General features: G+C 37.8%; 1 protein-coding gene across 1 annotated transcript in view; it reads left to right on the top strand.

Annotated features, from left to right (window-relative positions):
* Positions 1-5,033: 5,033 nt before the first annotated feature.
* Positions 5,034-16,958, top strand: part of LOC113232934 (innexin inx1-like) — a 73,981-nt gene continuing 62,056 nt past the window's right edge. Inside the window, exon 1 of the mRNA XM_026467842.1 lies at positions 5,034-5,332. The gene's annotated coding sequence lies outside the window, so the exon portion shown is untranslated. The remainder of the gene's footprint in view (positions 5,333-16,958) is intronic.

Here is a 16,958-nt window from a genome sequence, read left to right as displayed (position 1 = left end):
TATTCGAATGAATCTCATAGAAAGGCGACCATATTACACTTCCATATTCGAGACCTGATCTAACTAAGCTGTTGAAAATACTTATTCTAGTGGATATATGTTTAAAATCTTTGCAATTTCTAATTACGAAGCCAAGAGACACATAACCTTTAGAGGTAATTTTACTAATATGTTTGTCAAACTTTAGTTCTGAATCAAATGTTACACCCAGGTCCCTTATGGTGCTGACTGTTGAAATAAGCTTATCTTGTATTTTATATTTGTTATTTAGAGTGTTTTTGTTTCGACTGAAATGCATGTGATAACATTTATCTACATTAAGTGTCATTTTATTAATTGCGCACCATTCGGCAAGCCTGGAAAGGTCATCCTGAAGAAGAACTGAGTCTGAAGCCGATTCTAGAGGTTTAGCTATTTTGAGATCATCAGCGTAAAGATAAATATAAGAGTATAAAAAACATGCTGTTATGTCATTGATGAATATATTGAAAAATACTGGGCCGAGGTGTGATCCCTGAGGCACCCCCGAGGGTGTAGAGAAAGAGTCTGATGTGAAACCATTTAATACTACTCTTGAAGTTCTGTCCTCCAGATAGGAGGAGCACCAATTTAGAAAGTTACCGCTGATGCCAAATGATGATATTTTCTGTAAGAGGATGCCATGATTAACTTTATCGAAGGCTTTTGAAAAGTCCGTATATATTACGTCTACAGTGACTCGTTTATCAACTGATGTGATCAGATCGTTTAAAAAAGAAATTAAATTGGATGACGTGGAACGCCCTTTGACAAAACCATGTTGTTTGGAGGTAATCTGCTGTTTGATGTGCCAAGAAAGTACGGGACATAACAAGGATTCAAAAAGTTTTGCAAATACCGGTAGAATTGATATAGGCCTATAATTTGTTGCATTCTTATTATCACCTGATTTAAGAATGGGTACGATAAGTGCCGATTTCCATGCTATTGGAAAAGTGCCTGATGACAAGGATCTGTTAAATATTTCGCATAATGGGTATGATAAGCAATTAGCACAATTTACTGCAAAAACTGAAGGGATACCGTCCGTGCCTGAGCCCTTGTTTTTATCAAGAGATTTAAGATTTTTAAATACTGAATCTACAGAGATAGTTATGCTGCATAACACATTAGATGAATCCCGTGCTTTTAAATATTTAGTCCAAGGTTCTGTGACAACTGTACCGTCGTATACTGAAGCGAAGTGAGAAGCTAACAAATTACATATACTTGGCCCTGTCGATGCTATATGTGTATCAAGATGCATTTGGGAGGGAAAAGAACTTTTAGTTGACCTTTTATGTTTTAAATACGACCATATTAATTTAGGATTACTCTTTATGGATGTTTCGATTGAAGATAAATAATTGTTATAACATTCTTTAGTGACAGTAAGACATCTTTTCTTTAGTGACAAGTATGATGTGTTATCTAACGGATTTTCGTATTTGTTATACCTAATTCTGTGTTTATTTTTTTCCTTTAATAATTTTTTAAGTTTATGAGAGAACCATACTGGATGAGCCTTGCTCGTCCTTAGCCTAGCCATTGGGATAAATTTTTTAATTGCAATTTGAAGAATCTCATAAAACTTATTAACCATATCGTCCACAGATGTACAAGACTGAAAAATAACATCCCAGCAGACACCACTAAGATAGTCACATATTTTGTTGTAGTCTCCCTTGTAGAAGTTATATCTTGTCTCACTAATACCACTTGATAATGTTTTTTTACTATCACTACGTACAATTTGAATAAAAAATTCTAGGGGTGGGTGGTGGCTATCTATGTTGACGATGGGGGTGTCAGTAGTTTTTAAGTCTAAGATAGACTCCGATGATAAAACAAGATCTAAACTCTTATGAAGGAGGTTTACTATGTGGTTATATTGGTTAAGTCCATTTAGAGATAAAAAATTTAAAAATGAGTCATTATTAGAATTACTTATATTGCTAGATGCTTGTAACGGTAGGCCAGGAGACCCAGACCAGGTCAAATTACTTAAATTGAAGTCGCCACATATTAAAACACTTTTATTGGACTCCATAACATTGTTGGCGTTATTTAAAAAATGATTTAAAATGTCAAGTTGTGTGGGAGGGGGTAAATAGACAGCACAAATAATTAATTCTTCAGTTCGATTAACGCGCAATTTAACAAACAAGTCTTCACATTTACTTTCGTAATTTGATAATCTTACTGAGGGGATCGTTCGTGACACTGCAATTAAAACCCCGCCACCACCCTTCTTGTTATGAAAACCAGTTGACTCTCTGTCACGTCTGTAAACTATATATCCACTACCAAATAATTCAGAGCTGCAAATGTTACTATTTAACCACGTTTCGCAAAAAATAATTACATCGTAGTCACTGTTCAATGTGTTTTTATAAACATTATTAGTTTTTGTACGCAAACCTCTCACATTTTGTACATAAATGTTTAATTTGTTTAACATTTTAAAAAGAAACAGGAGAAAAAAACAAGCATGGGTATATAAACAATTTAAAATAAGAAGAAAAAAAAAAGGAACAATAGCTCCTATGACAAGGATTTTATAACCTCTAAGTTCTTAATATAAATGGTGTCAGACAATTCTGTTTTTCGTACAAAAATTCGCCCACCGCGTATCCAGATAAATTTATAATTTAGTTCTTTAGCTCGAATCCTCGCTGCAGCGTGTAAAGATTTATTTTCAGGCGACAAGTTTTCTGTGATATATATTGGCTGTTTACGGTCAAGGGCTATACCCAGATGTGACGTATTTAATTTATCATCTGAATGTTCCTTATTGTACTTTATGACTGCAGCCAAAAAACTGTCACGAGTACGTGGCGTGTTGAATCTCACTAAAATACAACGTGGACGAGCACTAGATGCATTCTGTTTGGCAATTCTGGAGCAATAGAATATCTCGCTGTCATTAATTTTTATATTAGTGGTCACGCCGATCTGCTTAACAATGTTTATTACATTTTCTGATTTATATTCAGGCACACACTGTATTTCCAGATTAGTGGCACGCGATATTTGGTCTAGTTGACTCATACGTGCCGAGAGGGAGTTAAGATCAGAGCGAAGATTCTCATTTTCCTTCCGTAGTGACTTAACTTCGACATTAATTGTAGTGAACTCAGAACTTATTTTATCGAACTGTGTACTCATAAAGTTTAGGGACTCCTTAAAATCACTTATCTGATCCGAAAGTTGTTTAAAGCGTGAGTTCATAGTTGAATTAAAGTCATTTAAACATTCCTTCAATACGTCACGCATTTCTTCTCGAACAATATCTCTAAGATTGCGCGTATTTACGTCAGAAAGTGACACTGGTGACGATCGAGCGGATGCCAATGATTCTGGTTTTTGTACTTTGCGGCGCGTATTAACAAAAGAGTTATCAGGTGAGCCAGACAGTGTTGACGGCCGGACTAAATTATTTGTGTTATCTCCTTTTCTCTGTTTACTAAGACACTTAGGGCAGGCCCAAGTACTCTTATATTCCTCGGTCAAGCAATCGAATTCAGCCTTGACAAAATTAAGACACAAATAATGATATTTCAGAGCGCAGTGGCAACAATTTAGATATTCTAAAATATCTATTGTTTTTTGACACGCTGCACATTGAACCATTGTAATATGACTTTTACGCTTACACGACAGGGATAGCAATTATGGACGTTGTCTCTTAGCGTAGCGGTGAAGGGGTCGTCCCCGCGCTAGCAGCCACTGTCCGCGGCCACGCACGAATTTACTTCGGTAAATCACTATCACTGACTTACGAATATAACACTAAATGTAGTACATTTAAGCACAGAATTAACTTAATGGGTGAAATTTAAATTATAGGAAAGAATAACACACGTCTGTCTCCTATGAGCTCGCACGTCGACATTACAATAAATACAGAATATTTTTTGGAATATACGGACACGTACACACAGGTTAGTAGTTGGCCTGTCTATATTTCAGTGCAAATGAGAGTTGATATTTATAAGAGCTGTATCGCTAATGTGTTACCAGGAATATATGGCCGTTATTCCGTCTCAATTTTTGGTTATATACTCGATGAATAACACTATTATTTTATAGTGTAATTATATCAATTATTGAAAAAAAAAAATTAAGAGAGATCACTGATTTCAACCAGACGATGTATGCGGCAACAACTGCAGGTGCATTTCACAACAACTCTATAATCTATGCTAATTATGTCGCCCTTAACACGTAAAAAAATCTCCCATTAATATTTTATGTCATTCCGTCCCCCTGTATCGGTTTGGCGAGGGCTACGTGCAAAGTCGCACGATGCCTGCTAAAGTCCATTTATCAAAAATCAATACCTGTTCCCTAGCTAGCGTATTGTCAAATTTCACATTTCGTTATTCCATAGAATAGTTTTAAAAAAAAGTCCTAAACAAAATGTATACTACAAAATATTTTTGTTTTTTTTAATACATTTTTTTTATTAAATCAAAAACCTCGTGAACAGCACTAAAATGATTGTAGTAGATAATTAAGTTAAATAAATAATTTTATTTAATTAGTATAATTAAAATTTCGAAGTTGTTGATTTTAGTAAAAATGATTTGATTTTCGCGGTTAACATGAGATGTCTGTAATTGTTTTATATCTCTAGCGTTCTGTTTAATGCAATATTGCATCAGCGAGAGACAATGCTTTACTAGGTTAAGTATTATGCGTAATAGAGCAGAAATAAAGGTAATGAATAATGAATTATTAATGAATTGTTGCGTAGTTATTATAAAAATTTTCGAATTTCTTTTCAAATTTTATTTCAGTGAGAACTTTACAAAATTCTTTGTAAGACGGAGTGTAATTTATTTACAACGGCAACATCGCGTTTAACATGGCGACTGCGCGCCATAATCTTGCTGGAGCTCATATAACTAGTTCTATCTCTTTCCACCGCAGTCAGTACAATGATGCTATCTCACTCGCATCGTACCTATCTATGATGCCGCATGAATCCAAACAAAATAAATTTTGTGCCAGAGAGTACGATCATTCGTGAGCGGGAGTACTTTTCGTCGGTGATCGAATGGTAGCGTTTTGTGTTTTGTAGTGGCTTTACAATAATTACCGTGTTCACAAACATATTTAACACGAATCTCAGTAAAATATAACTCAGAACTATTGTGTGGCTGTTTATGTATGCAGCATTTAGGCATTGTGTGCGTGAAATAAAAATTACGATACAAAAACATTTTCGTATATCGCGAATTAATATTTATGTATCGTGAAGATTAATAAGAAGTATGACTGGAAACTGTGTCTTTTGACGCAAAATTCGGTGAGTGGCTTTGCATTTATTACCGTAGTTACGTGGTTTGCGTTGTGAGACGCATCAGTAACGCAAACACAGCTGACTGAATTGAGTACTTGCATGTTCTATTTGGGTTCTAATAATTTAGGAAGCACGCAATGCCGGTTGTTTATTAAACTTCCGGGTCTTAGACCTTTTAGCATTGAACTCTGACCTATAATTCCATATCTTCGTTATAGGTGCTTCGGTGAGAGCTAATGAAGACCGATATTCCAGGATATGACGACTAAAAGTTTATTTAATATATCAAAAACCTTTTTAAGATCTTGTAAGATTCTGTCATAAGCTTCGTGGTAAAATAAAAGAAAAAAAAGATTGTCGGTTTATTGATATAACTTTTGGTACCTCTCACGAATAATTAATATCAGTGAAGGGACCAGCTTATAGAGTCATCTGTAACACTGCAATACCAGCAGAGAACGTCGCCCTTAAACTTTTGATACCAAAATTCTGTGGTACCACATACAAAGCTTCTCTATTCATGAACATACATACCATCACACACAAACCACAAAAACATAAGAACCCACATTTTTACGTTCAAGACACCGACTACCCCATCACCTCACCAGATCCTGGATGAAATGACGAAGCATCGGCAGCTTAGCTTTTGACTTGGCCTTTCTAAAGGACACCCAAAATGTGACATTTCGTCATTTAATTAAGGGCCTTGGATAACGTGATGTAGATACGTCACTTGACAACCCAAATAGTCTTTTCCATTAATTAAAAGAAGAATCTGAATACCATTAGTATTCTATATCCTAAAAGTGCCAAAACATGTCCATATTTTGAGAGAATATGAAGGAAATATTTTTTAATTTCTGGGACAATAATTCGTTATTTGAATTGTATTCGTTCAGAAATATGTGTTTAGTATATTGTAGCATAAACCGAGCCTGTACGATGCGAACTTTCTACAAAAATCTCTTTGACCCAGCAAGCATGAGGACATTGCTTGTGAAAGTAGCATTTTGGTTCACAGATAAATCTGTGACCTCCTGCTAACAAGGAGCTTTTTCATATCTTGATTGAGCGGTTGGGAATTCAACGACCCTTCAACACGTATTTTGTCTGCCGTCTAATATGAATCTAACCAGTATCAATACAGCAGTTTTAACTCTAGTGTTTGACACTGTTAAGCTTATTGGCAAACAGTTAAACGACTATTATAAAACCAACAATACTTTTTTCTTTGTCCTAACTAACATCGACATTTAAGCGAAAATGGGTTATTGACACATCTGCTGGGATCAGCGAATCTACAATGTTTCTCATCGGTTTTTTTATATCTTATTTAGTTTCAGTTTTATTGTTAAGCAAAATCAGCAATAATTGATATTTTACAAAGAAAAAATCTTTAGTTACCAAATTTTTTTTATATGAAAATAAGTGCGCATTTGACCTCCACTTCACCTGAAGGAAAGTGACGATGAGGTCGAGGATGTAGCATGCACACCTAAATAATGCCTATTCACTCTCCCCTGGAAAAGGTCCAAGTTATAGCGTTCGGGGAACAAGTCCACTCCATAGCCGTTCGCCACATAAATGTGGAAGCGTAACGCTTCGTGCGAATCTTTGGAATATCCACAACGTAAAGGGTGGAACCCCAGCCCACTTCTAGTCCCCCGATGATGGAAAGGGGAAGGCGGAATCAAATTATGCAATTCCATCGCACACTCTCCGTGATATATCCTGTAGAACACTGATAAGCTGGCAACTCTACGGCGGTGTTCAAGGCTCTGCAGCTTCGCCTCTACTAATTCCGAGTCACCTATAATCCTCTTAGCACGCTTGTCTATTGAATCCAAGGTGGCCAGTTGGTATTTAGCAGAGCCATCGCATAAGTGGCAGCAGTACTCCATACACGACCGGACTTGTGTTTGGTACAGCTGAAGCAACTGTCCCGGTGTGAAGTAACGCCTCGCCTTGGAAAGGATGCCAAGCTTCTTGGCTGCAATATCACCAAAAGTTACCAAAATGCAAATGCATTAGATGACAAGGAGCGCAGAATAGGCACAGCGTTTTTCTGTTTTTCATAAGTTTTGCACTTAGCGCGTTTCGTACATACGAAGTGTGAATTTATTTCAGATACTTAGTAATTAAACTCAATGTCTTTTTTTGAAATACAACCTAGAAACCAATATCTATGTGGAACTGTGTCGTGCTTCCGTTAAATTATGTAGTTGCAAAAGTGAGTCCTCAAACTCAAGATCTTGTAAATTTACAACGTAAAATAATTTTCAAAGTTCATGAAAATTTTTTTTATCGGCTTGGAAATATTTATGCATCTGGCACGTGTGGCCGGCGCAGGCGCACGTGCGCGCCACAGCCACGCTTACAATCGGGATAATAACCGCGCCACATTTTTGAGCCCAAACCGCGGCCACACCGTATAATTTGGTCCATCCTGCGCCCGCACACTTTAATCACCTTTAATGGTACATTTCTCGGGGAGGAGTACTTGATTTATAGCTCTAAACTCTCCTAGTCAACCACCAGTATAATAAGACATACGATTTTTATTTCCCGATTTCTTAATTTCTCGACAACTGCACTAGATTTTGGAGATTGTCGGGTACTAGGAAGGCTCATTACAAAATGGTTGTAATTTCGGCATCTTCCGATGAAAGGTGTTCGTAACTTCCAAATGCCGGGTGTTCGTTGATTTTTAACTTCGGTTTGAGGATAAATCGATTATAAGGTACAGGTATAACCAGTTATTTGGAGATATCGATTTCGGGAGCACCAGAAGCGCTTTTTGGGTATACGGTAAGGCTGACTGCCGGAAAATAATGACTTGTGCATGGGAATTTCTCTATCATTATCCAATCTTCCAATAATACAACACCGCTTATGACCAGTAGAGCTCCTTTCATAGTAGCAGTAAAACTCCTTGTGAAAGATCTCGTTCATGGATGTACCTTAATTGTTTCTGCCGCCAAGCAGTGCAGTTTGTCAACTGCAACTGTCGGCAGAAAGCAGTTTTGAAGGATAAGGGTGCTGGAGAGATTACAGATACATGGGACTTGTCAACTTATGTCTCAGGTTGACGGGCACGGTGGCTGTGCTCCTCAGATCTTTGCGATTTTAAGCTCTGAGTGGCACTGCAACTGTTATGGACAGGCGTGTAGCTTACCATCAGGTGCACAATTTGTTCGTCCCGTCATTAGATATTATAAAAAAAGAACAAGTACTACCTTATACTTTACATTCTTCATAAAGCTTAGTGAAGTCCCTTTTTGTGTCAAAATTTTAGAATTTTCTTTAAAATAGTAATAATAACTTTATTGATGAGATAGTTTCCAGTACTTAATTAGCTATTGATTAACCAATCAACATCCTATCATTGTTTACGAGTACAAAAAGGAACTCTGTGATTCCAAAACCAGTACAACACAACTGTGCATTTGGGACCCAGAAAAGGAAAAGTAATCATAAGAATGATGCTATATTTTTAAATAGTATTAGCGCAATTTCAGGGTGACTAAGTGAAATGTCACAAGGATCATTTTATCTCTAGGTATACAAGCGATATTGGCATTTTCTTGGATTGAAATCGGTCTTAGTGCACAAGTGACATCCGAAATGGGTTTCTAGATTTGTATAGTCTCGTATTCGAAACGAATGCGAAAACGCGCTTAAACTATATTATATATATATTTTTTTTACAAATAATTCTAGTTGTTTGAGTTTACATTCAACAGAGAGGTACTTATTTTATCTTGCTTTGCTTAGGATTGCAAATCTTAGTGCATCATGTCAGCTCTTCTTGCACTATAATTTTCTAAAGAGTTTAAATAAAGACCTAGGGATTGCGTCAGAACTTGATTGTCGTTAACGACCGTCGTCGTAATGATCGATAATTTCCTTGTTGCCTTCGACACGCCAAGGAAAGTACCGGTGGCTGTCTGTCTTTCCATTTACTTATTTGAATCTATTAATGTACGATTTTTTAAGATAATACGTTTACTTTACGCTTGATAGGTGTCCACTCCCGTTCTCCGGCCGACATCCAACCGAAACAATTACTGTCATTTAAGTAATACTTAGAGCGCAATTTAACATGTTTTCAAAACCTAGTTAAACCTTTAATAAAAAACAGAGTAACTACCGTCATACATAGACTTAATGCGTCTGGACACTAGCACCTTGCGTACACGCTCACCTTGACCGCTAAAGAGACCAGTCTCGTTGGCTTTGACAAGTTCCATGCGCGGTCCATTCACAACACTATTCTCTTTATGGAATTATCCTTACACTGTAAGATCATGTTCATTATTCTGCCCTCTTCGTCCTAACCATAACTAATTGTATTTCGGTAACAGATATTGGCATTTTGTACTTTTCGGGAAACACAGAAAGAGCCGATAGAGTATTACATTCCTTTGCTATACGCATCAGAAAGGAGGAAGCAAAGCGCTTAGTGCGAATTGGTGGTATATCAACGACATAAGGATGGTGAGAGTGGAGCTTAATAAAAAAATTCCTACGCACACTCCCCGAAATGTATCCGATAGAAAACCGACAAGCAGGCTACTTTTCTGCGGTGGTCGAGATTTTGTAGCTTCCACAAGAGAATGTTGTTAATAAGTCTTTGTCGTTGTCTTTGCTTTTCGGTCCACCGAGTCCAAGGCAGCTAACGGGTAATGGGCAGAGCCGTCCCAAAGGTGGCAGCATTACTTCATAATCAGCAGAACTTGTGCTTTGTACAGATTTAAAAGCTGTACAGGTATGAACGGCGTGTGATGCTAAGGGGGGCAAATATACATAATGTAGACTGGATAATACCCTCCTCTAAAATCCTGGAGTGTTTAAAAAATTAAAGGAAATAAATCAATATATCTTTATACAATTACAACTTTTCGCCTAAATACACTATAACAATACAGTAATTCCTAGTTCCACATTAAAAATATAGAACATCAACATTCAGTCTATCGCAGTGCACGCCCAACATAACGTTTTGGTGAAATTATATGCACATGGGACTGTGTCAACTTATGTCTCAGTGTGACGGGCGCAATGACAGTGCCTCTGAGACCTTTGCGATTTGTAGTTCCGAGTGGCACTACAACTGGACAGGCGTTTCCCTTACTAACGCGCGACTTGTTCGTACCGTCACTAGGTATAATAAAAAAAGAACGAATTTCAATACCACGATTCCGAGATATCTGTGAGGTGTTAACCAATATCTGTATATTATTTCCTTGAAATTCAGATATCGGTCTTCACTTTAAAAAGTAATACACGTCATCATCGTCATCATTCACAGCATTTCACCCACTGCTGAGTACAGGCCTCCCGAAGTTTGTGCCATCCACTATGGTCCCGTGCTAGTCGCATCCATTGACGCCCCATTGGCATTCTCGGCCACCAATCAATCGATGTCTTACTCCACCTGTCATCACCGTGACTTGCTAAGTGTCCCGCAGCCCCATTTGAGTTCCATGATCCGAGTTCCAGCATCCTGGACTTACATCCGACGTCAGATCTTAACGTTGGGAACTCGGTTTACAAGGCTGTTGCCGAGCAATACACAATACATAGCAAATTATAGTTTTCTTTGTTACAAATGGGGGCGCGATAGCAAAGACCCCGTGACAGATAAATCAAATTGAATGATGTAAGTGTCTCCGAAAACGGGACGCTATGATTGATAAGTTACTGGAGCAAATACTCAACAACAATAACCTTTGTATTTAATGTTTGACCACTATGGTATTTAATTATCTTTTGTGAAACTACTCCACTAGCTTGTTACAATTATTAAACAGAGATCGAACACCTGGAAAAAATTCACTTCGATCTAGATCGATCAACATCTCCTAGCAAACCGTGTCAGACGCTATGCCAACTAAGCCACGAAATGAACCAACGGACCTTACGAACTATTCCATGTGCTTATTGCAGTTCTTTGTTTTTGTCTTTAAACGACTTTTAATATATGAATGTTTGCTGGGAGACGTTGGTTCGAATCCAAGCGGATTGAAGTGATTTTTTTACAATTGCTCGATTTATGTTTAATAATTATAATAACCCCTAAAGTAATGACGTTTAATTTGCTTAAATAATTATACTTCTACATCTAAATTTAGTGAATATATTATATTTTACAACAAAAGCCGTGGTAGCCTATGGTTGGACCTCTCGCCACTCAAACAGAGACCGTGGGTTCTAATCCGGACTGCACCTCAGAATTTTTGGAATTTATGTGAAAAATTTGATTTCAAATTTACATCGTGACAAAATCAGCACGTCGAAGAAGGTTCACAACATTCGCATTGGACCAGTGTGGCGGAGTATGGCCTAAAACCCTCGCCTGAGAGAGACCCGTGTTCAGCAGTGGCACGTATCATTGTTCAACGAAAAATCAATATGTCTCAAAAAAATAGAAGTTTTAAGAACGAACGCAAGAAACCTGCGGGAAATTTTACGCCATATTGACGCGTTCTTGCAAATGCTCTTTCACAAATCTGCTGCAACAATAGAGCTAGCGAAATATAACAAAATCTTGTGCAATCCACATTGATCACGACCTCGTACGCGCTCTACGCTGCGCCCGCGCACCGTTGAGGCCGTGCTGCGATAGTATCTGTCACAAAGCCATAGCCACCATGTCCCTGGACATAGGTATGATTTAGGGCAAATTAGATCATGCAATGTGGAAATTACATTAGTGTTTTTTATAGCTTAGAGAATAGATCTGATATTCACGAGTAACTAACCCGTCTAGTCTTAGAGTAATATTTAGCGTGTGTTGATTACTATATTAGTCTGGAGTTATTTTTTTTATAATACCAATTGATGAGATGAATAAAACGTGCGCCTGATGGTAAGCGACGCGCCTGTCCATAACAGTTGTAGTGCCGCTTAGAGCTTTAAATCGCAAATATCTGAGGGGCACTGTCGGCCGTCACCCTGAGACATAAGTTAAAAAGTCCTATGCGCTTGCAATTACACCAGCACCCATACCCTTGAATACCGAAACGCAATAATGTTCACATTACTTCTCGGCGACTGAAATAGGTAAGGCGGCAGGACTACCTTGAGCGAACTCTATCACAAGCACCGCCTCTGCTATTGGTGTATCTAATCATCATTCATCTGCCGTTATTTGGATAAGCGGTAGCAACCGTTAGTTGTCCACAGCACAACGAGAAGTGAGCATGCCTACAGCTCCGGTACATATCTGGAAACTAGGGAGGGTACTGCACGTGCACCTGGGGCGGCTCACCCGAGACACTAGCCTCTTGAGAACTGGATAAAGTCAATGACAACGGTCTGTGACAACATTGTACACTGGCTGATCCGGGATCAGAATATCCCTGTGCTTGCAGTTATAATGCCCTTGCCGCATAATCAAGAGGTTGATAGGGAGGGTCACTATAATCAAAACACATGTCGAAAATACGGGAGCTGCCGTTATTTGGCTACGCTATCCGCGAGGAGAGTTGGTACTTGAATTTAGATTTAACAGCTTAGCGGTGGCAACCATTAGTTATGCAATGCATAACGGGAAATGAGGGTGCCAACAGCTCTGGTACCTACCTGGAAAATAGGGAGGGTGCTGCACGTGCACGTGACAACGGTCTGTGACAACCATGTCCATGGTTTGATTTGGGGTCAGCATCCGAATTTATAAGGTCCCTGTCTTTGTACAGGTTATAGTGCCCTTCTCGTAGATATTCCCAAGAGGTTGGTAGGGAGTAGGGTTACACGATTCTTTGCTAGGAGTCTATTTTTTGGATCGTAATAGATATATATGCTCTCGAAACGATTTCCAGAAAAATGAACACATTTATTACATGATTTAGTTGCCATAATAATATGTACGAGTAATTATTATTTTTACCTGTACGTGTAACTAAACTTCAATAAAAATGTCATATAACTTAGTGTCCAAAGATTTGTCGTTCTTGACGAAACCAGTAATAATATGAGAATTTAGTTAAAATTATAAATACGGTCTAGGCGATTCGATTCGCCTTAATTTTGTATCGATTCGCTTAAAAATCGCATTGAAATTAATCGATTCAAAAAGTCACTAGATCGTATGCAATTGAATCTTCATAAAAATTGATTAGTAACGTGCGTCCCTAGTATGGAGGGTCACTATAAACAAAACTTATCTATAAATATACGGGAATGTCGGTGCAGTAACTTTTCTTCTTCCATTAATTTCTACCATCCATCATCTCGGTCTCCTCTGCCTCAGATATATTATTATTATAATCGTTCACAATTTTCTTTGACCTTCCACTCTCCTCATGGGTATTGGTTATACTGATTGATTAATTACTATATTAATCTTTACGTGTAATGGGTTAAAGCCTATCAAACACGTATTATCTACGAATTCTTCATTTTCAGCCGTTCGAGACAATCATAGCGCATGCGTTACAGTTAGCGCGCATTGTTAATACGAGGTTAATTCTTTGTAATTAAGTTCTGTCTGGTGCTTATATATGCATTGTTTGATCTCTTGATTAATTCAGTGATAGTAACGGTTTTGAAATTGTGTTTTATAGCACTTTTATGAGATTACTGGTAGGAAAAACTCGCCTGAATAGTTAGCTGTGGTAGTTGAGGTACTGTCTTGTTTATTTCTACCACAAAGGCATCATTTACAACATTTTATCCAAATTGAGTTACATACATATTCGGGATCAAGAAAAAAATCAATGTATCTAATTTTTTGTACAAATCTATTTCAATATTGTTGGATATACATACAGTGACCTCAAAAGGCACAAATGACATCAGTAATCTGATTTTCATTAATAAAAAATCATATTTTATGTTAAAATTATAATTTCCGATGTTCAAAATTCACATTAAAAGTATTTAATTGAAAAGTAATGCAACAAAATTGAAGACTACGTGTTAGATAAAGATGTATGAAAGACAACACGTATCTAGATTCCACACAATTTTGATTCAAAGTGTATTCCATAGCATTTGAAAGGAATAAATGATTATTTGACATTGACTTATGTTCCGCAATCGGCATTACTTGTATTCATTGTTACAAATGTCTAGATAACAGTAGTAAACTTTCATCAGGATTGACTCTGTCACAAGAATATTTATGGGCTTATATTTATTATATAGGCTTTATGTAAGCAGTTCACTTATAAGTAAGTTTAAGATGCATTCTAATTAAGTAGCTGCCTCGGTCGTCACCCACCGGTATTTGGATCAACGTACCTTACATATCAACCTGAGATATAATAGCATTACTAACGTTCCTTCTCAACTAAAGCCTTTATTATTTGTGATGTACAAACCAAGTAAATAATCATGAATTTATCTTTAACAGACAAGCAGTTTCTCTGTTTATCGTGAACTTTGTCTTGGTAGTTTATCATTTTCTACTCAATTACATTTTATTTCAATTTTAATAGCAATGAAGCTTCTTGTGAAAGAGTTCGTCTAGTGAAGTACTGCCACTTTACGTATTTCCACCGCCAAGCGCTAATGTGAGCATTTCTGCGTTCCGGTTTTGAAGGGTAAGGGTGAAATTACAGGCATATAATATACGACTTGTCAACTTATGTCTCAGGGTCGTATTCTAGAACTCTATTCAATGCTCAAGTCAGGATTGGACTGGCAACACAAGCACTGGAAATGCGACCCTAATGGCAGGGACTTGAGTATGATTTCGAGTGCTTTAAACCATACTCAGATCCTGACTTGAGCATGGAGTAGAGTTCTAGAATACGACCCTCAGTGTCACGGGCGCAGTAGGATTGTCGCTCAGATCTTTGCTATTTGTAGGTCTGAGTTGCATTGCAACTGTTACGTACAGGCGTGTTGCTTACCACTAGGCCCGCGCCTTGTTCGTATTGTCACTTGTATCATATATAAAAAAAATTTATATAATTATTTCTGAGAATTTGTTCCAAAAGATTACGGTCATATTTCTCTGGAAAGTTGACAGCAAACCTGTTGCACGCATACGACGTTTACACGTAATTGTACCTTGCGGCAAGAAGCCCCAAGTTTTCCATATAAATGTTTACATATTTGGGACCTGGTTTAAGTGCAGTATGTAACAGCTAACCGGTCATGCATTCATCGCCATCGGGCGATCATGTCAATTGAATGACACCAGCAATTGGCCAATTTGGTCCGACCTCGCGCAACTGCCACAATGAACTGCGGATGTACAGTCTCTGCCCTGAGTTATGTTCCTCTTGGAATCGCATAACATACATTTTGTACTACAAAGCAATGGTAACGGTAAAACTTTGGATGTTCTCTGTATTGTACTTAGTCCTGTTGTTGGTTAATCTTTATTCATTCATTAGCTTTTGAAGACAAGGTCAGTTGAATTTGAGAGATACAAAGCCTGCGTACTGGGTATTGGACTGCCACCAAGCAGTAATGTGAGCATTACTGCGTTCCGGTTTTGAAGAGTAAGGGTGCTGGTGAAATTACACAACACAATTACACATAGGACTTGTCTCAGGGTGACCGGCGAACGAATAAGGTGGCAACGAATAAGTCGTGAGGCTGGTGGTAAGCGATACACACACCTGAGCGTAGCAGTCGCAGTGCCACTCAGAGTTTTAAATCGCGAATATCTGTGGGGCACTGCCATTGTGCCTGTGATGAGTACCAGAGGAAAGGAATTCACTCTGGGGCACTTTCTAGAACACCTGGATCAGAACCAGTTTAGAAAATTCGTTACTCATATCGGTTTTATCGTGAATTACGATCTATTTATAAATTTAATTTACTAGCAGTAGAACTTCTTGTGAAGGAGTTTGTTTAGGGCAGTACTGCAACCTTACTATTTCTGTCGCCGAGCAATAATGTAAGCATTACTGGTTCGGGTTTTGAAGGGTAAGATCATCTGCGCACTACGTCGAACGCGTTTCTGTTCCGAATTCGAGATATGACGGTCCGAATTGTCACAGGGATCATTTTATCTGTAGGTCTAAAAGCGATATTCGTATTTTTTCGGATTAGTATCTGGCTAAGTATACAAGGGACATCCGAAGAGGGTCCTAGTTTTCTAGATGTGTATAATCTCGAATTGTGCATTGCGTAAACGCGCAAAGGACGCTGGTGAAATTACAAGCACTTGGGACTTGTCAACTTATGTCTCAAGGTGACAGGCGTAGTGCCAGTGTCCCTCACACCTTTGCGATTTAAAGCTCTGAGTGCCTAACATCAGGTACACGACTTGTTCCTCACGTCCCTAGATAAAATTAACAAAAAACTAGCGACTCATTGCGGGTCTTTATCCCATAATTGCATGTTAGAAATGCTTACAAGCTTTTGCTGTACTAAATCAAACTAATAATGCATGGTCAAGTGTCTATTGACCCGGTATGTCTTCGTTATACTTTTATTGGTGATAGTTATTGTGAATGGGGCAAGCAGTACTGAATAAATCTACCAGGCAAAAACTTTAGTCATTACGTCATAGTTTATAAAGTTTGCCGCAACAACTGTTTCTAGAATCTGTTCTAAAGTATTCGAATAGAGTACCCCATTGTGGTTTTGTGATTAATATTTTAAATCAATTAAATTAATTGTAACGCCTATAATGTCATTAAGCTATTATTGTTGAAATGATTTA

The sequence above is a fragment of the Hyposmocoma kahamanoa genome, unplaced genomic scaffold, assembly GCF_003589595.1.
Source record: "Hyposmocoma kahamanoa isolate Upper Pololo Valley unplaced genomic scaffold, ASM358959v1 78, whole genome shotgun sequence".
Lineage (NCBI taxonomy): Eukaryota > Metazoa > Arthropoda > Insecta > Lepidoptera > Cosmopterigidae > Hyposmocoma > Hyposmocoma kahamanoa.
The sequence above is the reverse complement of the archived record's forward strand: the minus strand, read 5'-3'. Positions and strand labels throughout refer to the sequence as shown.